We start from the raw sequence: 24,447 nt of genomic DNA, 5'->3' as shown, positions 1-24,447 counted from the left end.
CGAGTCACAGCTCATCTTGGAGTTATTTTTTAAGTACAGAGTTTCCGAACACTCAGTTTATAATAATCATAGTATACCTACATATATATAGACTTAGAAGACGTGTTGTAACCAACACTAATATCAGTCCACATTTCACGCCATTTATTTATATGGTGCAAATAAACATGGCAGGTCGGAAACTACGAGAAAATACGTGAGGGAAACAAGGGTTTTCCTGTAATCAATAATTTAATGCTGAGCCCGGATACAGTGGGTAGTGGTAGGTAGGTACTCTTTAGTTATATAACGTTATTACTTCGTAAGAGACATGACATACCAATTCGATGGAAATAGTTAATTTCAGTGTTTACTTTTCATAATAAAAGCTAATTTTATTATGCTGGTTACCTACCTGTTACCTTTTCGACGACGTGTCAAACACAAAAGCAGTCACTCATAGGCCACGTCACCGAAGTGTCAAAACTGATTGAACTTTATGCATATGCACGTAGGCCTATGTTGTTCTGTGGTCTGTGACGGATTAATCCGTCTTAGGCGTCGGACCTTCGGATATATCCGTCGATGGCGTCGAAAAGGTTAAGTAACATACCCCCTTATTCCTAAACACGCTATACAAGCCTCAATTAGTTAATTTATGTTTGATCCCTTGCTTACAAATACATAAGCGAAAATGGTAGTTTAAGACAAACGATTATTAGATAATTGAGGCTTGTAGCCAGTGTTGGCCGAACACTTACACTAACCGCCAGTGTTAGCCGAACGTTAATTGCAATTAACAATTAACCATTGTAAATTGAGCCGTAACCGTAAAGGACGGTTACAGTTTACGGTTCAATTTGTAATGGTTAATGGCCAATAATTTTTAATTGCATTAACGTTTCGGCCAACACTGCTTGTAGCGCGTCTGTATATTAATCAAGGATAAGAATAAATTTAACATTTCTGCTGCTGCAACTTCTTAAATTAAGTTTTAGAAAAATTACAAAAAGCGTTTGTATGTGTGTTTGCTTGACTTACACCTGTGTGACGAGAGGCGGAGCGCATCCTATGCCACACTGTGTCCACATCGACACGGTGCTACTTGGTGTATCTAAGTGCGCAGTGTTTTACTGTGTCTGAAACTCTGAACAGCGTCAACGTCATACGTCATATAAGCGAGTTTCCTAGAGATGTCAAGAAAGAGCAAGGCAGACATGTGTTCCTATCAAAAACTCACATAAAGGACGACTAACACAACTTTGACACTGACTTACTTTTTGTGCATCTCACTCGTACTGGCATATTAGGGCGAGTGAGATGTATAGAAAGTGAGTTACGCAGACGTTAGTGAATATCGTCAGGTGACAAGCAAAACTCACTAACTACTAGAAAAAAATCAACAAAAATCAACCTTCTTTCAGTAGTCATATGGTTAATTATGGGTATGAGATTCATTAATAATGACATCATGCATAGGTTACAATATTCGTACACATACTAATTTTGTAATAGGGAATCGTATTGACTTTTCACAGTGTGTAGCTAATTTGACTGTTCAGAAAACTAGTCTATAGTATATCTTTTAAAACCCTGGTTACCCTCTCCTACATTCGCCGAATGCGATCGCAGCACCCAGCATGCCCCAAGTTCTAAGTCCGGACCCAATCAGAGTAATGAGATTTTTCTCTCCTGGTGATGGCGTCTTTTTTATATAACACGTAATTACGAACTATTTTGGGCAAAACTAGGCTGCGAACCTCCAGTACGGCTACCACTAGTTTTGACATCGCTCACATCTACGTAACTTACTTTTTATTCATCCTGCTTGCACTAATATAGTCACCAGCACGAGCGTAAAGCATAGAATGTAAGTTACGTAAACGTGAGTGAAAATGTCAATGTCTAAAGTCGTGATAGCCTAACTGGACTGGACTGAAGTCTAACCTGTATGGTAAAATTAATTCTTGAAATGAGCTTCCCTCCAAATATACGCTCACACCTAATTCTTATGTCAGTTATTGTAAGCAACGCGTATGTAACACCTCTGGAGTTGCAGGCGTCCATAGGCTACGGTGACTGTTCACCGACCGGCGGGCCGTTTGCCGCCGACGTGGTATTAAAAATAAGAGACTTTATCGCGTGCACTTACTTTTATTATTTGTCTTGACGTTTTGATCGTGACATTACGCTTTTCTTGCGACCAAAAAGGATAATGTAATTAGCGAAACGTCAAACTAAATAAAAAAACAAAGAGCACTCGATAAAATCTCGTTTTAAATCAATTTATATTGAAGTGGATTTGAGTTCATTTTAAGACTGGTTTTACTCGCTTTAATTTTATCAGAACGCAATGCACTCAAAATAAAACTGTTTTTTAAATTCAATTCAATTTCATCTGCTGAATGCAAGCGCCGAGTTTTAGAGATCTTACTTAACCTTTTTACAGTAAAAACTAGAACTTACTAGTAACTAATGGCATAGAGAAATAAGTAAGCTTAGGTACCAATTTTCTTTATGCTAATGGCGAATATAATTCATCAATAATAATATTAATAATATAAAATTGTTAACAACGGTGCCTAGCATAAACTGTCTAAAAAGATACAAAAACTTTATCTTTATATACGGTGGCAAACAAGCATACAGCCCGCCTGGATAAGTGGTAACGCACAGGCTTACGTGAGCGAATAACTCGCGAATGCGACGCGGCGAGGCACGGCGGCCCAACGGCATTCGCGTTCACAACGAGAACGCCCACGTAGGACACTTCCATAGGAATTTCAAAGGATTGAATTCACCCGCGCCGCTTCGCCTTCGCGAGTTATTCGCTCACGTAAAGCCGCTGCGTAAGCAGTCACCGCAGCATATGGACGCCTGCTACTCCAGAGGTGTTACATGCGTGTTGCCAACCCTTTAAAAACCTCTCTTCCTCCTCCCTTTTCCCTCTCTCTCTATCTCTTCTTCCTCTCTTTATTTCGTTTAAATATGGGTTCTCACTTGACTCTTACGCGCTTGACTTTAAGTAGTCAATTCCATCTTATTTACAAAATATTGTCATTTCACACGTTCCCATTGATATTTTTTACCTTTACCCTATGCCGACTATTTCCAACAACAAGTTTGTACCGCTGGTAGTAGAGATAATAATTTCCCGAGGGGATACAAATATTTATCCGCAGGACTTTGTAGGTCGTGAAAACTCGTACCATGATATAGGTTTTATAACCTACACGTATACGTATATGTTCATCATTTATCAGGAAAAGATTTTGCAAAATATAGATCATGTCATTCACGAAGACGCGTGCCTTGATCCGTATTGTCATGTTATTAAAGGTTAGATTTGACAAATCTGCGCGTCATCGTGAATGACACGAACTATACGGAAGTATCATTGAAATTGCTTACAATTTCGCCTGATTCGTGGATGATGTTTTTACTAAGCTTACACAAGATAAGAATAGGCATGCTACATTTAAAACAAGTAATCAGGGAAATCAATCCTTTCTTAAAATTGATGCCGATACACATGTAGTTTAGGTACAAATTCGCTTCTGCAAAACGAGAAAACCATCTTAGCGGAAAATCGGTAGTCCGACAAAATTAATCCGGATTAAGCGATCACTTCAAAAGAGATATTTTATTCATGTGGGTCTGTGAAAGGACGTGGATTCGGGGACGCAAGTCGATCAATGCACAACTTTGCAAATTCCTCGTTTGCAAATCGCTACGGCGTTATAATTTGGGGTAGCGTATAGATTTGAATCGAACTAAGATTGCTAGACTACACTACACATGTAACACTTATAACGATTTGTTTATATACAAGACGTAGACAACTTACAAATGCAGTTTCATGATATATAGAATATTTGCATGACTTAATTGTAATTCAATAATTATGTACTATTTTGCATGTATACATTTGCCAGCGCTTTGGTGCGAACTGTAATGCTGTGTAAATATATCGTAATAATAATAAATAAATAAATAAATGATTAACATTTATAAATGTCTCGATGTAATAAAACTAAGAGAGTATTTTCATTTTAAGCATAAACTCTCTTTATAAGTTCTCAAAACAGTAATAATGTATAAAGATACATTAAAACAAGTAATAAACACGAGAATTTTACTGCCTTTCGTAATTTTGTGCAAACAATAAACCGTATTTACAGGAACCGTCGGATAATGGGCATTATTTATGTTATGACGCATTGTCACCGTTCTAATGATGTAAAACCTTATTACCGTTGTATCGTACCGAAGTAACGTAAACAATACCTACGTAATGTATTATAATTTATAATAAAAATAACAAATAAACTAGCGAACTTTTATAAACGATTGACAACATTTTTATTTCACTTGCCCTGTTAGTATATGTACCCAAGTTTGTTAGTTAATGTGTGTTTGTAGTTAGTCTTGGAAGCTAAATTTAACCCATATCCCGATTTCAGATTGAGCTGAAATTTTGTATACATATGTAAGTCGGGTGACAATGCAATATTATGGTGTCATCGAGCTAATCTGATGGAGATAGGAGGTGGTCATAAGAACTCTGCGATGAAACAACGCAACCTAATTGTGTTTGGGTTTTTTAGAATGATCTCGATGAGTATTAGTTGCCTGTGATAAGAAAAGCACAGTCAGCGATATAGGCCTGTAACAAAAAAGATTTTTTTTAACTTATTTTTCATTGTTTAAGGACTTTTAAGAGAGTTTAACGCAATATTGTACTTTTTATATTTAATTTTTACACGTTTTAATCAAGGGCAACGCCATGAAAAAAAATTCATACAATCAAAGTTCAACTATGATTGAAAAATTTCTATTCGCTCTAACTTCTTTGTATTACGATTTCTAGCAACGAAAACTGGTACGAAAAGATATATATGGTAGGTACGTAAATGTTCATGTAATTTAAGCATGTCGTGTGTCGTTTGAAAAGCGTAACTTCGATTATATATATGGAAGCGACTTTTCGGTGGCGGGTTCGTATGGCTGTTAATCCACAGCGCGTGTACCCTTTACGAACGGCGGTGAAAATGCGTACTATACTAAATAAACCGAATAATGTTATCCTTTGAAACCAAGCTCGTGAACAGCACATGAGAATCAGAGCCAATATGCATGGGTAGGTAACTCTACTAATACAAATATTACGCCTGATCGGCGATGTAATGTTTGACTTTAAACCTTGTGGGATCTGGGATCGTACATATACGTAGAGTATAATTACTGAATAACATAGAATTTGGACTCAGTACATGTAACAGTGCTAAAATTATAATTTATTGGATAACAAAATTGAGTGAAAATTTTGCTTTCCACCCTTTTGTCGGTACGTAATTTTAAAGCAGTACAGTGTAAGGTGACTTTAAAAAAAATGTGCCAATGACTGGTTAATGTCAATAATGATTATACCCAAATAAAAAAGCGGCCAAGTGCGAGTCGGACTCGCCCATGAAAGCCCATGAAAGGGTTCCGTACCATTTATGACGTATTAAAAAAACTACATACTAGATCTCGTTCAAACCAATTTTCGGTGGAAGTTTGCATGGTAATGTACATCATATATTTGTTTTAGTTTTACCATTCTGTTTTTTTAGAAGTTACAGGGCGGGACATACATTTTACCACTTTGGAAGTGTCTTTCGCGCAAACTATTCAGTTAAGAAAAAAAAAATATTAGAAACCTCAATATCGCTTTTAAAGACCTATCCATAGATATCCCACACGTATGAGTTTGATGAAAAAAAAAATTTGAGATTCTGTTCTAAGTATGGGGAACCCCCCAAATTTATTGTTTTTTTTTCTATTTTTGTGTGAAAATCTTAATGCGGTTTACAGAATACATTTACTTACCAAGTTACAACAGTATAGTTCTTATAGTTTCCGAAAAAAGTGGCTGTGACATAGACGGACAAACAGACAGAACGAATCAATAAGGGTTCCGTTTTTTGCCATTTGGCTACGGAACCCTAAAAAGCTGAAGGCTTGTGTTGTGAGTACTCAGACAAATAAATAAATAAATAAATATTATAGGACATTATTAGTATTATTACACAAATTGACTAAGTCCCACAGTAAGCTCAATAAGGCTTGTGTTGAGGGTACTTAGACAACGATATATATAATATATAAATATTTATAAATACTTAAATACATAGAAAACACCCATGACTCAGGAACAAATCATGCTCGTCACACGAATAAATGCCCTTACCAGAATTTGAACCAAAACCAAATCATTTACAAAGTGATGATGACTTAAAAAATGATTATTTATATGTCGTATTGTATAAAATAATAAAAAATATATTCCAATTATCACATGAAGACCATGAAATCCTGTTGCTATAAAAAAAATTGAACCATAAATTCTATCTGCGATAGTAAAATAAATTTCTATATTATATATAAAATACTTAAATACATAGAAAACACCCATGACTCAGGAGCAACTATGTGTGTTCATCGCACAAATAAATGCCCTTACCGGGATTCGAGCCCAGAACCATTGGCTTCATAGGCAGCATCACTAGCCACTAGGCCAGACCGACCGGCCGTCAAAAGGTATAGATTTTGCGGGCTTGGTTTCCGCAACTCGACGTCATAATATTGCGCTTCTTTGGTACCCAATGGGGTAAAATGAGCATTTTTTTTCTCTAAGATTTTTTATCATTATTGAAACATTTCGATTACTTTACACTGCTTATGTTTGCTACGCCTGTGCCTTCGTAGCAGATATTTTCCGCTTTGTAGCAAACATCAGCAGTTTCAAATTTAAGAAAATATACACTTTCAGTGTATTTTCAAATTTAAATTTACCTTAGAAACCTATGCTATTTCGTTAAAACGGCTGTTTTATTTGAGGTTATAGTTAACTTGATACTGAAGCGACGATGAAAGACGTGGCTACGCTAAAGATTAAGAGCTTACGTTTAAACGTCATATCTTCCTGTACCAAGATTTTTAATTCCGGCTGTATGCGGCTTGGAATAAGGTTGCATTTAAAAGAGGATAATACGAGATGTACGCAGTTTTAAAAGTTACGGTGGGGATATTGAGTTGAGCGTCGTGTAAAATGATTAAGTGGGCATTTTTCAAGAACTTTAGTGGCACGGCTCGGACAAAGAAAGATGATGTCAACTATTACTTTTTTACAACGTAATATATTTTAGAATTCATTCGATAACTATTTGAAAGCAAACAAAAAATTAGATGTAATAAAAATTGGCAACAATTCAACAATAACCGACTTCAAAAAAGGAGGAGGGGGACGTCAGCATCAGTTGCTAGCGTATACCTTTAAAAGAAACAATACTTTATATTTTATTCATTTTGAAATCGGTTTGTCCCCTTCATTTGCGAGCGGGGTGTCGCTAATAGTCGCTATAATACGTGCATAGCGTTGTCTCGCTCAAACATCAGAGCGACGTGCGATTCACATCCAGTGTAAGGCTGCGTTTCCACCTGAGTTGAGCAAGGATGCGTAGCGATGTATGTGTTTTAAGAACTAATAGAATCACTGCACGCTGAGCGAAAACAAATGAGGTGATTCTATTGATTTTTAACAAACACATTCCTCACTACGCATCCTCGCACATCTCTGGTCGAAACGCAGGCTAATAACCGCGTTAGGATTTTGAGGGTCGACACCTAGTCAGCGCTATGGAAAATGGCGTCGCTGCGCAGTTGCGCCAACGTTGCGTCAAGCAGCAGCCATAGAGTTGACTAGACGCCGACGCTCGGGAGACGCTAGTGTGGAGTGGCCCTTAAGACTACAGCTAATAAACGCAGCCTAATTTATTTATCTAAACTTTATTGCACAAAAAAAACTTAACCCAGGACCATCGGCTTCATAGGGAGATAAAAAAGCACTTTATAGATTACATATCCTTTATCCATGGTTAATTAGATAAATATAGTAATTACCTAACTATTGCAATGCATAAACAAACAACATTGTTTAATGCAAGCTTGAAATAAAACACCATTATTAATGGCCGACAAACAAAGCTATAACACTTGTACGATTTATCGACATGCGAAAGCAATTAATGCTTCGATGGTTTCCGAACTACGTCATAATAATAGTTATGTGGTACATATACATGTTACTTAGTCACATAACATAGCTGCCAGTAACTCAACTCATGTATGGAATAGGTAAATTAATTAAAGGTTATCAATTTTTGACCTTAGCGAAGCTCCATTTCAGCTTGGGCAAAAATTATTTTGTTTGTCCGGATGTTCTTCTCTACAGTACACCCTAATGTAAATTTATTCGATAGCGAAACCTGACGCACGCGTTTGCGTTGAGTGTCATTTTGTATGGGATTTTGAGTTTCCAAAACGCCCCGCTTGGCGCGCTGTTGATTCTCGTGAAATTTTGTGAGCTGGTTCTATTGTTAAGAGGGAAGAATAGCTTTGCGATCCTAACAAAATAACGGTACTTTTTACGGGAGGAAACGGAAATCTTAACAAATCACTTTGATTTTGATAGCCATCGCTTCAGTATAATATATTCTAGATTTTATAGGTTTGGCTTTAAAAAAAATGTATCGCAAATAAAAAAAAGGACAACCTAGTTTTTTCATTGTGTCAATGACATATTTAGAAGTGGATAAACATTTACTTTTGTTGTATGGACGAGTACGTTGCATACATCCCTCTTAAATAGATTTTTTGTGAATTCAGTTCTTGGAAAAATTGAAATGGCGTAGCTATGGGCGTTCACGAGGTCTACATCTTACAGAGCCACTAGTAATATTTTGTTACTTTGGCGATACCAACCGGTTTCCGTTGCGTTACCTATTCTGGTGTAGGATTCAGCAGCTTCCTTCAGAATCGCAAAAGTCCAATACCCGCCACTCAATTATTGGCACGTAAACGTGGGATATAGTAGCTAACCTAGAACTTTAAATGATATGCAGTTGGGTTACTGCTATGGGTTTTGTATTAAACTTTTAATAGGTGGTCTGAGCTCGTGTTTATCGTGTTGTTATTCTTAACTTAACCTATTTGGGTTAGACACATTTTATAATATGGTTACTTAACTCGTTCGCGTTTTTCATGTAGACTTCGTAAAGTTAAGCTAATTTTATGCTGCACCCTTACAGTCGGGACACATTTATTCAGCGCGTGAGACTCAAAATAAAACGATACAAATCGGGATATAAATACATATATGTACCGAGTCGTTAAGATTTGTTGTAATGTTCACAACAGTTTTATAAAATGTGTTTGACCCATCTACTTAATTGTAACAATTTTACAGTCGTTTCTGATAACACCTACACCTATTAGTTATGTACTTAAAGTAGGCAACAAACAAAATATTAATAAGTATTTATTTTAGCTAGCTATTCGACGGTGACTCAATTTCAAGCAGGAAACCCTTTAACTTAGACTTTAAAACACTTTTGCTTACTATGAGAGTTTGCCTTAGTATACAAATTTTGTTGAATGTTTTTGGTACTATATGTCTCGACTTTCTTTTGCCATAATAGTTTCTCGTTTAGTTGTATTAGTTTCTGTCCTCTTACACTTCTTGTATTATACTTATTGCTACTTTTTATTTTGTGATCGTTTAATTACTATAATAATACTTTAATCTCTAATACTGGTAAGTAATTTTAATTAAAGGGAATAACTTATCATACTCTTTGTTGCATTCTTCCATACCTTTTTTGCTAACGAGAAATTTTAATTTTAAACAATATAACCATAGCTAATCAGGAAGTCCGCAAGAGCGTAGAATACAACTCATAATGTGTTTTTGTTTAATGTACTAGGTAGTTGATAAACCTTTTTAAGCGTTTTTTTAGGACATACGGTATAGGTAATTGCGTTTATTATGTATATAATAGAGAACCCTATCTATGCACCAAATTTTATCGAAAACTGGCGAAAAGGAAAATCCACAACAAAAAAAATTGCCCAATTAACATTTAACCATAAACGCGTATACCGCTTCGTCGGGGGCAATAACCAGATTGTTATTGATAGAACATTACATTACACAGACGTTTAAAAAGACATCTGATATGAACCAACAACCTTTGCAATTTCTCATTACAATACTAGATATATTCACACAAAAATAATCACTCAGGCTTTGCAATAACGTTGGTTTTCGAACAATAATAGTTTTAGAAAAAACTCCTAATATGGAGCGTTGGATGGCAACGCGATTTCCCTTGAGACTGGGGTATCTTAATGGAATTAGCAAGAAATCTTATATGAGGCTGGAGCTTTTACTACGAAACTTAGTAACTTGTTTAATCTAGCTTGTTGGCTGTTCCGGGGTAATTTGCAATCCAGCTAAAGTCTGTCTAATTTCTTGGTCCAATGTGCAGTGCGTCTCAATCTCTCATTAAGCAAAAACTGAAACAAAAGTATACACATTGGACCAATAAATGGGACAGGTGGAATATCACCCTAAGCTCTACACCGACTTGGTGTAGAGCTTAGGGTGGGATAAAGTGTGACAGCGCCACTGTAACCGTTATTTTTTAAATAAGAATTTGACACTTCCAAACTTGCCAACAAATTAGCTGAGACGGACTCTTCTAAATATCTGCAGATAGACTACTCGATTATTTATGCTGAATATTAAAAATCTCTTGGTTTCGCGAAAGATTTGTGTCTCGCAAAATTGCATGATCACTTCAGGAATTAATTCATTCACAATATGACCATACAATTTTATAGCTATATACCTATATGTAAAAGTAGTCAAGAACATCATCATACAAAATAGCGTTACGGTTTAGGCTTCCCTGATCGCGTGCCCCAAGCAATATACTTTCTGTGTATACCTACTACGTGAACACGAAAAACAATTACCTGCCTTGATAAAAGCCTTTTGTTAACGATGTTACAGTCTCATATCTTTCTCTCATCTCATTCACATATTAATTGCATTAAAACGTTCGCGAATGAAAGCCTGTTACAGTAATCAATCACTCAATACGGCCTCCTGGATGCGACCAATGACCGTATTTTTTTTTAACCACGACGGTGGCATACAAGCCTGTTGATAAGCGGCGCTTGTGACTCCAATTTGGTCAAAAACACGTTGTGGACCATTTAAAAAATTAAACAATACAGGACTTGAACATGTTGACAAATTAAGGGAAAAATGCAGAAAACCACTGCTATAAAAAGTACTTCCAGTATTTTCCTTTTTAACTCTCCCGGTCTCCCCCCTAATTATTAAAGTGCACCAATAATTGCATTATCTACTGCAGTCGACGATGCAACGTCTCATATAGATGTATCTAAAGGGGCCCACTGAATACCAGTTCGCCGGACGATATCGACCTGTCAGTTATTCGCGATCATCAGCTTTTGAGGATAACTGACAGGCCGATATCGGCCGGCGAACTGGTAATTAATAGCCCCTTAAAACTACATCACATAGACCTGAGACATAATCAGAAATCCACACACCAATAAGGTATAAAAATAGATCTTTATAAATATGTTAATTAAAGACTAGAGGTAGACAGGTATCAGAGCCAGTAGAGGCCTATACGAACTGTACAAATTCTTTATAAACGGAAATAGATGACTTTTACTAAGTACAAAGTGGGCGAAGCCGGAATCTATTCAAATTGAGCATTCTCTCGTACTTATATACGAATGCCACATTACACCTGCGTTTTCATCCTTCACTATCACGTTATTATCAAGAAATATAAATACAATGCATTGCAAAGTCTATTTGTAGGTATTTATAATAAAGCACATCAAACATTCTCCGAAGTAATTGTACCCATTTCTCAGTTCTAAAGATAGAAACCACTTGGAATGTCGAAGATGTTACGTTCCTAGCTTATAAAATATACAAGCCACCCTAGCGTTCCCTGGAGATACGAAAGGCTAGACAGAAAGCCATTTGACTCAGTTATATTTATCTCAAGCTCTTTTCTATAGGTATGCATTTCCAATAATATTAAACGCCCACTTGGGCCTCTACTGCAAATTAAATTTATACTTTCATGTACTTTCTTTACTTGTCTTGCTGTCATGCGGAGGGCCAGGAAGGTTTTGGGAAGATTAAAATGTCTGAAAAGGACCTTACATTAGCTATTACATAGATACCTACTAGTAACCTTCCATGCTAGTTTTTTATGCCGCCTGATGGTATCGCCTTTTTTGGAAAATCTCATACTGTAGTCTATCGCAGAAAACGTCAGCATCCCTCCGCGTCAGCTCTTTTTAAAGCTGCAATTCCATAAACTGATTTAAGCCTAAAGTAGTAAAATTTACCCTGATAATTTTATTATGATTTAGGCTAATCCATACCTAATCGTTGCAGCCACGTTGCAAATGTTAAGGAGTGCATATTAGCTTTATAGAACATACACATTGCGCAATATTTAGTAGTTAATTTTACTCTGTAGTCTATGGCAGGGGTTCCCAAACTGCCCGCAGTGCCCTGGTGCGTCGTAGAGAGGGGCGCCGTGAGGCAATCCTCCTCGCCATGTAGGTACATCTATTTCAAATAGCTAACTTTATTAGGGCGCCAAGATTACATTTTAAACTTGCAAGTGGGCCGCGAACTGAAAAATATTGGGAACCCCTTGTCTATATAGTATTGGTTTACTCATAATTAACACCAGTGCCCCTAGTGTAAATTTAGTCGATAGCGAAACGTGACGTACGCGTTTACGTTAAGTCTCATTTTGTATGGGTTTTTGAACAGCGCGCCAAGCGGGACGTTTTGGAAAGTCAAAAATCTCATACAAAATGACACTTAACGCAAACGCGTACGTAACGTTTCGCTGTCGAAAATATTTACACTAGGGGTACTGATCATGTTTACATAGTTCAGTTAGTTTAGTAGAACTACAAACCACGTTTATCGTTAAAAACCAGCAAAAAACAATAAAAATAATTGACAAACAAATAAAATAGGCTGCAAATTTCAAAATTGACAATTCATTTATGAACATCGTTATATAAAAACCTTGTAAAAGTCAGGAGTCCAGTCACCCTTTCCATATTCAGAGTGAAATATAAATTCCTGTCATTCTCACTATTTTTATTTACATACAGATTGCATTATTTGCATAGCTGCGAAAGCTGACTGAGTTTCCACTACCCCCCACAACAGCACCTCAAAACATCGATGTAATGTGCATTGGTGATCAAACTATTTTTATCGTAAAGTCGTGGACCGAAAGATAAATTATAAAATAAAATTTAGCAAACAAAACAAAAGACGGTTCATTACCGGGCTAATGAGAGCCACTATTAGCCATAGGCATCGATTAATGTAGAAAAATCACCTCGTAAGCTCTGAAATCTGAAAAACTATCAATACCTAGACCACAACTTTGAGAGATTGGTCTTCCCAACTATAAGAAGAAAATCTAGCACCACATACCCAGCTAGTGTTGCCATTATATTAAATCTGCACGACACCGAAATAACATAAGGGCATAATAATACCAAACGCACACGAGCGTACAATGAACCACTTTATATTGGGTCCCAGGGTTAGAATAGTTGTTAAAGATTGAGGGGTCAAATTTAATTTGTTTTTGTAAACAACGGGATAAGAAAATCACCGTCGTTATCCGGAGAAATGGCCCAACCGTTGCCGGAACGATTTGTAATGCTTTTGGACACGTGTCATGTGATACACACAATACAATGTGGTACTTATCTGGTATGTCGTATATGAAACGTCACGATTTGCTACTAGTTACCGGGTTATGAAAAAGCAATCTACATAGAACTAGTTTTTTTGTGCTAGTGGGAGAAACAAAAAATTGCAGGGGAGGATCGGGGCTAAAAGTGCCGGAGGTAAGATGTTCCAAGAATAGCAACAACGCAACCAAAAACAACAACACAACGCAACAACAAACCACGGAGCGATACTCATTGCAGGAGCCGTTGTTTCCATTATGATAGAATATTAGTTATGGAAAAAAACACTAAAGTCACCGCACAACTTACTGGGTTATATATTTTAACGTTATTTTATTTCATTAACTGGTAATAAATAGTCCACAAAAAATAATCACGTATTTCGAATTTCGATGAATTGCAAAACGCTCTTTTAGCGTTTGGGAACCGAGATTTTAATTTATGATGGTCGGAACAACTGCCCCATAGCGGGGTTAATTATTCCTTTCCCAATTCCCACCGATCTCATAGAAAGGACCATGGGCAGAAATGTCCCCACCCACCAACAGAAACAAAATATGTCTCATTCAATAGATCTTGGCAATCTGATGATTTGTTACTATGACGAGGATCGCCCTATGTATGGGGTTTTCTTAGAAAACTGTATTTTGTTTTTATATATTATGGTAAAAAGAGAGTTACAATAGTTGGTATACAGCTCTACTACTACTACTACTACTCCGTTGGCTCAGCGACCCAAAATGAGACTTGGCCTCCGACACAAGACAGCGCCACTTTTCTCGGTCCTGTGCGACCTCTCGCCAATTGTCGACTCGAAGCTCGCGCAGATCCGCCTCCACCATGTCGCTCCAGCGATACCTAGGGCGTCCGATAGGACGTCCTCCTGCTAGGCGACCCAGGTACGCTCTTTTTACGTTCCGATCTTCGTCCATTCTCTCACACAGCTCTAAGCGAACTTTTGTTTTTTTTTTTTTTAAGACACATAGTTTGTTTATTATTGCCAGTAACATAATGTTTATATAACCCTCTGCCTGCAACTTTCAATCAAATGAGCGAAAAATATATAAAAAGAAAATACAGTTTTCCAAGAAAACCCCATGCATAGGGCGATCCTCGTCATAGTAACAAATCATCAGGTTGCCAAGACCTATTGAATGAGACATGTTTCGTTTCTGTTGGTGGGTGGGGACAATGCCCATACAAATTTGCCCATGGTCCTTTATCTGGTAAGTTAACTATTTAACGATGAACAAACACTATCACTTTTCAGAAACGCAAATAACCATTCGTTAAAATAGCGCAAGCTACAATCTAATCACATTGTTTTCATACGTCAATTTTGTATTTTATAAAAATCCTAACTTCTAGCCCTGCCTTCCCCTACATGTATCCAGATTTCAAGTTTATCTAGATATAAAGGGAAATTCAGCTAGTGTACCGAGTACAATGCCACCCACGCATATACATAGTAACCGCAAGTTTCGATAAAACCCAATTGGCATTAAAATAGTGTAAATAATTGAGTCTAGCTCAATTCTGAACTAAAATTTGTTAGATTTTTTAGTTAGTGCATACTTAAATACATGTACAGTGCGGAAATTTAATATGATCGAATGCTTATATAAATGAGCTTTCCTTGTTAGAGGTATTCGATCATATTAAATTTCCGCACTGTACATATGCTTGCAGGAGAGTGATTAAACAACGAGTACCACATTAGGAATAAATATCAGTAGGTAGAGTAGACATTGCAGGGTACAAACTATCCCACAAAACCGAATCTATGAAAAAAATCAAACTGAAATGCAAAAACAAAGTGCAGAATACCACACGTGCCAGCGCCAATCACATGTTGTCGTTTTACCTCTACGAAGCATTTCCTCTACATACCGGGAAATATGTTATCGGCTACGACGTAGCGCTCCGACCGTAGCTCAGCGGTGAATGTGTTAATACTTATCTATAACGGACCATTAAAGCTTTCGAGCTTTAACCACTTTCTATCACTCGATCCAATTTCCAAACAAAAAGTAAAGCGGCTCTAAACGTTTAATCCAGAGCCGAACTCTGGGCTTAAAACTGGCGCCGAGGCCCAATCCGATTTACATGAGCCAGTTGGTGCCCGTCCGAAGCTGTTCAACCGATCACTTTTACCGCCGGCCTCCGCTTTGTTTTTAATGCTTTTACCCATTTAAACTGTAAAAATGCGGGCGTTGAAAACGAAAAACTTCTGATATACGAGTATCTACGGGCACGGTAGAAAACGGCCAATATATATTTTCGACTAAGGTGTAGAGTTTGTGAAGTTAGGGCTTGTAGAGTTAGAAGCTTAGCTCTAAAAGAGATCTTAATCTATAACTTCTACTAACTAATAACTTTTTAGTGCGAGCCTTATGGCCTTTAAGCCTTATATGCCGAGTGAACTCCAGAGTATCTACCACGAAAACCGTTATTTGCCTAGTTAATGATAGAGGAGCAGATAACGTAATTTCGATTTTCGCAGTAGGCCCTCAGGCTCCTCTAACGTGGCAAGAAGCGACTACTGTGAGGTAGAATAAACTTGAAGTTGCATGTGTTTGAACATCTAGCGTCCAATAGACAATGATGTAGACTCATTGTAGAGCAATAATAAATCCTACGTGTACGTACATATAATAGACCTATTTCATACATAGTTTAATCAATAAGTACCTAACAAAATTCTCGAGATAAAGTTCAGATATACCTAAGCGTCTCATCTGGGACACGGTTTCGACGCAATTGAAGTAAAAAAGTACAATTTATTAAATACATAAAGCCCTATGCGTGTAAATTACCTAAATGTTTTAAAGTATGTATGTTCGCTCATTTAAGTATACCATCTTTATTTATAATCTTCAAACACAAGCAGAGATTTTAACAACGTCATATTGTTCAGAAGCTATAAAGTACCCAAACTCAACACTTAAACTCTTTGCTCTTCACTCCCATTATGTATTCTTAACGAGCAAAGCAGGCGAGTCTTCTCTACTCGACCAGAATAAAATGATCTCAATCTACTTATATTTGTTACGGATCTCCGGGTCTATATGTTATACATGAGTATCTGAGACTAACGTGAAGGCCCAGATAGCATAATTGTAAACTCCGTCAGAAATAACTTGCAATCTGGCCGCCCGGCTTGCGTCTTAATATTAGACCAAGTTAGGACAAAAGCTGATGGGATAATGTTATTATACTGAAAACATTAGCAACGTTTGTACCTACATGTTCTACAGAAATGTTATTTCAATATTTCTATACAATATTACTAGTTCAAATGTACTTATACTGGTATAAGAAAAAATATCCATACACTTTTTAGGTACGTCGAGTGTAAAATGGGTTCGTTCAACTTAGATACTCACTATTTGGATCTGTGTGGTATGCCATGTGCAAGAGTTTCAAGGATTACTTTTCATTTTATTGCATATTAAACCTATTCAAATAAAATACAGACCCATTTACTCCTTATTAGTAGGCAATAAACAATACAATGGACACTTATTTTTCTAAATGTTAGATAATAGAAACAAAATAGATCGTTACAATAATAATTTAACATAAGTAGGTGCCCAGTCTTTGGTATTGTCCTAGCTGAAACAAGAAATGCGACAAAGCGACAACTATTTATCCAGCTATACGCAAACATACCCTCCTTGTCAGTAGAAAAAGTCGCGTAATTCAAACTTTCTATGGTAGGTCTACCCTTTGCGCCTACGTTTTTTAAAGCCACCTTTTTCCCCTTACAATGGGTGTGCCAGAGTATAACTACAACATGCAGCTACATTTTTAACTGACCATTGGTGAACCTTATATGTAACGTTCCATACCTAGAGGGTCCGGCGTATTTTTATGTACATGTAGGAACAGTTAATAATTACATTACATTTTTTAGTTATTAAGTACATTGTGTGAACTTGCGCGCAAAGTTTGTTATATTGTTATTCCATTTCTATCTGTGAGTACCTGTAATTGGCTTTATATTGTTGCCTAAATCTGCATAATGTTTTTATAGCTCTTGGTACTCCTTAAAATAAATAAATAATTATGAGAAAATAAAATTGTTGTTTTTACTATTTTCATAGGCATTTATATTCTACTCATTCTAGTGGCCACTCGATTTTCAATTGCACATGAGCAGGCACAAGGAGCATGGACCCTTTAGGCATGGAACGCTGCCTATTTTTTTGCAGTCGAATGGTCAGCTAACATATTCAATGCCAGACAAAAAATAAAACAGCACTAGTACTATTATTTATTCTGTGACAGTAATTCAAAAATCATACGCTATCAACATTTGCTCGTTAGGCGGGTTTGGCGAGGCTATATCGTAATGTACTCTATTACGATCAACACAGTAGTGTGCGCCGCGCGCCCACTAAGCGGGCGCCAGGGCTGTGTCAAGTTTCAAAATCAAACATCTTCTGTTACTTTTATTTTATTATTTCTCTGTATCGCCACTATGTGTTGTACGTACAAAGCAATTTTAATGTAACCATAAATAACGTAAGGTAGTTATTGGAAGCAAATCCGAAAGTTTTCGAAATACCTACCTACTATTAGGTTGTTAAACGTATATACTTATAATTCCGAGTGGATTTCGTAATTAAAACTTCTTTCCTGGTGTCAAGTGTCAACCCTGCTAAACGTGGTAATGTGAGCCCGCTAGGTGGGTTCTTTGGCGTAGCACTAGTGGGTTGACTGGAATCAAAGCAAAACTTACGAGCGCCCACTAGGAGGGCCCTGGAAGTGAATATGTTAACTGTAGACGATCGAATAGATCTAGCTGTCAAAAATTATGGGTCGTGGTCGCCTGTCGCGACGTTTTGTCATTTTGAGTTGTAACCTTGTAACTAAGTTATATCACGCTACTTAAGTGCCTATAAGAATCAATAATATTAATATAATGAAAATTAAAATACATGTTTCCATATCTATTAAACAATTTGGTTTTGCGCCAGGGAAAGCAACAACAGATGCGAACCAGACCATAAAAGTCCTCATGGAAAAACACCGGCGTAATAGGGAAAAGTTACTCTGTGTGTTCCCAGACCTCGAAAACGCCTTCGACAGGGTTCCACGCAACTTGGTTTGGCAGGCATGAGGTCAGAGCAAATACCCGAAGACTATATATCACTAGTACATGACATGTATGGTAGCATCAGCAGCTTAAGTTAGAAGCTTAACCGGACTATGGATTACCTCACTAAATATATCCAGTCTTCTCCCCCGTGAACAATGCTCTACGCAGACGACATTGTGCTCATCGATAAGCACGCCAACAAGCTAAATGCTCCAGCAATGGAGACGAGCGATTCAGGACAATCAGTCGATCCAAAACCGAATACTTACAATGCAGCTTCTGTGAACAGCCACTTTCAAGCACAGACATCGTCATTGAAGGACAACGGGTACCTAAAGTTCATCAGTTAAGTACCTCGGGTCCTAACAGCCGATGCCAACATAGACGCAGATGTTCCCCACAGTATCAAGATGGAGGACCCTAACCGGGGTGCTTTGTGACGACCAGATCGACTAAAACGGCGCGTCTAAAAAACAGCAGCACAACCGGCATTAATGTATGGCTGCGAGTGCAGGGAGATCAACAAGAAACATCCAAAAAAGATGCACACCAATGAGATGAAGATGCTGAGGTAAGCAGCGGGAGTCTGGACAGAATCCGAAATGAATATGTACGAGGCTCTTTCAAGGTCGCTCCCATTGCAGAAAAAATTACTGAAAGCCGTATGAGAAGATTCGGGCATGTTATGAGACGCGACGAAGAGTATGCGGTCAAAAAGGCCTTGGCCATTCCAGAAAAAAAGAACGGCAAAGGGAGGCCGCTTACCACGTGGTAGACCTTCGTTACCAAGGACATGGAGCGGGCGCAGATCAACACGCAGACAACCCACAACAGAAAAACCTGGCGCCTTCGAACGAGGAGGGCTGAGCCCAGATAACGGCACAAGGCAAAGAGAAGGACGAAGAACTAAAAAAGCAGATTTGAACTATGAAGATTTTGGTTAGAGATTCATGGTTTAAAGTTCGCTACATTTATGGTTTCTCTCTGCGGTTGCAGAAATATTTCTTTGTATTCTCACAGTTTTTTTTAACAGTTTCCCCAACTTAATCATGTTTACTATATGGGTACATGCTAGGTTTAGTATTAAACCAGATAGATGCCTCATTTTAAATAAAACGAATCCTCATTCTAACAATTAATATTTTAAAACCTTTTTGAAAATCATAAATATCTTTCGGGTGGCCTGTGATATTAAGAATTTTTTTGCAATATCATAGGCCACTAATTTGACATCCATTGTTCAGCGAAATTCGTGTCAACCTACAAGAAAAACCCTTAGGCTGTTTGGAGACAATGCCTTGGTCTCATTAAAAAGAGTTTGCTTGCTTTTAACTTGGTAGCCGTTCATGCTAAAAATGTTTCCCAGTAATATTTTAAAGATACCGTATTTCCAATATTACTTCAATACACTATATCACAGAGTTATTTACTTAAAACTAATAGCTAGAATAATACTTCAATCAAACGTACCAAATTGAAGCGTAATCCTAAAACAAGTCTGTGAAAACACTGGCTAAAAAATATTAACAAACAAACGCGCAACCATACAGGTTTAATTCAAATGTTTTTAATTTTATTTTTTTTAATTTTGGCACGGGATCCGCGCGCGACGATCGCCGGGCGGTGCGGTACTGGCGAAATGGCGGGAAAGCAGACATGCGCTTTGGGAAATCGATGGGAACGAGCTGTCAGGCTTATTTGAGTTCCCAGCCGTTGTTTAAGCCATCCCATCTAACCTATTTTTAATATAAATAGCAAAATAATACCAGGAATATAAATCTGAAACCTATTAATTAACTGTAGATAAGTAGAGCGAAAAGTCAGGGATGCCTGCAAGTGTTGACTGTTGACCAAAAGGAATAAAAGTGGAAAACAATATTAGTACCAAACAAAGCTGGACTAACTTTGAAAAATTAAGTGAATGGCATGTATGATAAGCAGAATATTTTTAAAGCACTACAAGTCGAACTCGAACGAAGCTACTAGGTAACTATTAGGAACAATTTTTGAAAGTTACTACGAGTAGATACCTTCTATAATACCTGATCTATTTAAAACTTTTTCTTAAACTTTAAATTTGACATCATAAGAAGGTTCGTTAACATGGTGTTCCAAAAATAGACTACTTAAATATTTAATTCTCCATACCACGTAATAACCAGACACGGCGACCCTTATGAAGAACAAACATTTTTAAGTAAGTAGACACCTAATTACTCAAAAAACAAGTGAGTTTTTTTATAGCTAACTTTATTTCGGCGTATAGGGATTATAATATAACAATTCATTTATAAACAAGCGAGGCAAAAAAACAAACAATACTATTGAGTATTCTTCTAAACATTGACATAAGAAAACACCCGTAAGTTCACTCTAAATTAGACAATATTTACGAATCTATCTACTAAAAAAGCGGCCAAGTGCGAGTCGGACTCGCCCATGAAGGGTTCCGTACCATTTATGACGTATTAAAAAAAACTACTTACTAGATCTCGTTCAAACCAATTTTCGGTGGAAGTTTGCATGGCAATGTATATCATATATTTTTTCTAGATTTTTCATTCTGTTATTTTAGAAGTTACAGGGGGGGGACACAATTTTTTTCACTTTGAAGTGTCTCTCGCGCAAACTATTCAGTTTAGAAGTGAAGACCTATCCATAGATACCCCACACGTATGGGTTTGATGAAAAAAACATTTTTTTAAAGTTTTATGACGTATTACAAAAAAACTGCTTACTAGATCTCGTTTAAACCAATTTTTGGTGGAAGTTTGCATGGCAATGTATATCATATATTTTTTTTAGATTTTTCATTCTGTTATTTTAGAAGTTACGGGGGGTCACACATTTTACCACTTTGGAAGTGTCTCTCGTGCAAACTATTCAGTTTAGAAAAAAATGATATTAGAAACCTCAATATCATTTTTAAAGACCTATCCATAGATACCCTACACGTATGGGTTTGATGAAAAAATATTTTTTGAGTTTCAGTTCTAAGTATGGGGAACCCCCAAAATATATTGTTTTTTTTTTTCTATTTTTGTGTAAAAATCTTAATGCGGTTCATAGAATACATCTACTTACCAAGTTTGAACAGTATAGTTCTTATAGTTTCGGAAAAAAGTGGCAGTGACATAATCGGACAGACAGACGGACATGACGAATCTATAAGGGTTCCGTTTTTTGCCATTTGGCTACGGAACCCTAAAAATCGCAGAATATAAATTTCGTTTGACTTTCTGGGCCATTCTGTATAACGATTCCTTGCAACACTGAAACATAACTCAACATACCTTAATTTAACGTGATTCACCCCGTGTTTATAAACCTTCATAATTCCGTCAAGGAAACAAAACCCATTAAATTCCCCTTTTTCATCCAGCCCACAAATTTCTTCCTTTCCATTCAAAAAGAGCATAACTACCAATTTTCTTAGGAGTACTTACGTTCTTATTTGGCGGAAAATAAGCCGTGGCAACCACTTACACTAATGAGTTGACAACCGGTTGTTTACGACTCCTGGATCACGCAAGGTGCTGTAGGATAAGGAAACGTACTATGGTTAAGTAAAAATCCTTGCCCATCCCTGACCATAAATTTAAATGTCTATTTAAAATCCGGCATCCGGTGGAGCTAAAACACTTTTATAGCGGGTGTAAGTATACTTTGTTGTTTTCGTATTTTGCCTTTTATTAATATTTTAGAATTGATAATTATCCATCCCATAGTTTATGGGGCAAGTTAGCACTACATATACAAGCGCACATAATTAGAGTCGGGCCAAGATAAGTTGGCAGCGATTTTGGCAATCCAGACAGTGCAAGTGTTATTTTAAACGACAACTTCTATGAAATTATGACGTTTACTTAACACTTGCGCGGGGTGGGCTATCAAAATCGCTGCCAACTTATCTTGGTCTGTGTCTAGGTAAGTGCAGCGAGCTGCAAAATTGCATGGACGCATTATGTATGGAGTTAATTCATAAAGTATATACTTATCATGGTTTATTTTTTTAAATCCTCAAGGCATCTTCAGAAGCTTATTCGGATTTATGACTTTACATGATCAGAAATAGATGGCTTGAACGCATTACAGTTAGTGTATTTCGGATGTCCGCATTACACCAGACAGCATTATAGTACAAAACGTACGCATTCAGCATTTAATTATATGACACCACGTACACTCGCTTGCTTGGGCGAAACCATTAAGAAATTTTCCTACTCCTCTACTGTTATCTGTCATTTATGCATTCATTAACACGAATATAAGAACATACATAAAAGGTTTCAAGAAAAGTCTATATTGTCTATTCCTCATAAAAGCTCTTGTGCTTTTATAAGCTATAACGTTACTGCGATTAATGGCTACCAACCTAACAAAACCAAAACGAATACAGTTTTAAACTAAGTGCATTGCTGCCAACTTGCAAAATATTCATTTGGTTGCATAGTAAAAATAATTACTTCATAAATCAGAAACACGCATGTGATACCCGTAATATAGCAACACCCATAGACTAGGAAGACCGCTTAGCGTTGCTTGTTAGTCTCCGTAGGCTACGGTGGCCAAAATTGAGAAAAAACTGTCCAAAAAATTAATTTAGCAAGTAGCAAGTACCAGGGCCTCATGAGTTACGAGGAGGTGTCGCCGACCGGCCGGCCGCGGCCCGGGGCGGGCCGGGCGCGTAACAAGGTACGCTCGCGCGTCTTGGCTATATACTTTTGCTGTAATTTGTTTACCTAAATTAAGATTTATTTTTGTTGACTCGTAGGAAAAATATTGTATGCAACGTTGTATAAGTAGGTCAAAAAATTCTCGTGGCGTATTCCTTTACAATTTTCGCCTACGCCTTCGGCTCCGGCTCACATTGTAACTCACGCCACTCGCCTTTTTTGACCCTTCTTATACAACTGTTGCATAAAATACTAAAGTAAGCATACTGCTCACTCCATACAAGAGTTTATTGTCGTAGTCGACATCTAGCGTCAAGTAGCGGATTTATCAGTACCGCTACTTGACACATAAATGTCATGAGTGTCGCGACTGACGAAAAGTGTATTGCTCAACAATTTACAGCTAATACTACAAGCTGGAAGTTGAAAATAGAGTTCCGGTTAACCCGGTTATAATATTGGCTGAAAATTGTTGAACATTAGACTTTTCGTTCGTCGCGACATCTATCATCAAGTAGCAGCACTGATAAATCCGCTACTTGACGCTCGATGTCGACTACGAAAATTATAAGCATTTTGGTAAGAAAACTCTGTGAGCCGCAAAGAATACAATACCGTGCTTACTTATTTCTCTATGGCGAAACTAATGATAATTTTAACAATTGTCACAATCCAAGCGCTTTATTTTCGGAGCGTGTATGGCATATTTTTACTTGTTTTTTTTTAAATATATCATAGGGGATAGGGAGTAGGGACCGTGCGCGTTGGAGGGTCTGCCATCTTGTGGCCTGAATCGGAACCATAAACATGTACATTTTCACGTCACGTGTTTTCTTGTGCATAGTAGGTTCTGCCATCTTGTGGGCTACATCGGAACAATGAACATTACATTTACGCCTCGCGCCAAAAATCTGACGGCTGTCCTGCCTCCTACAGTTCATGCTCGCTCCCTATAAAGTATTTCCATGTTGACGTCTATTATAGACATTGTGTAGTGATTATATGCTCTTTGCC

At 37.3% G+C, this 24,447-nt stretch overlaps 1 protein-coding gene across 1 annotated transcript in view; it reads right to left on the bottom strand.

Moving 5' to 3' along the window:
* The window catches only part of LOC133516432 (uncharacterized), a 211,959-nt gene extending 191,594 nt beyond the window's left edge, over nucleotides 1-20,365 (bottom strand). The window contains exon 1 of the mRNA XM_061849366.1: nucleotides 20,228-20,365. The gene's annotated coding sequence lies outside the window, so the exon portion shown is untranslated. The remainder of the gene's footprint in view (nucleotides 1-20,227) is intronic.
* Between the last annotated feature and the right edge of the window lie 4,082 nt (nucleotides 20,366-24,447).

This window comes from Cydia pomonella, chromosome 3, assembly GCF_033807575.1.
Source record: "Cydia pomonella isolate Wapato2018A chromosome 3, ilCydPomo1, whole genome shotgun sequence".
Lineage (NCBI taxonomy): Eukaryota > Metazoa > Arthropoda > Insecta > Lepidoptera > Tortricidae > Cydia > Cydia pomonella.
This window is presented reverse-complemented; position numbering and strand designations above follow the sequence as displayed.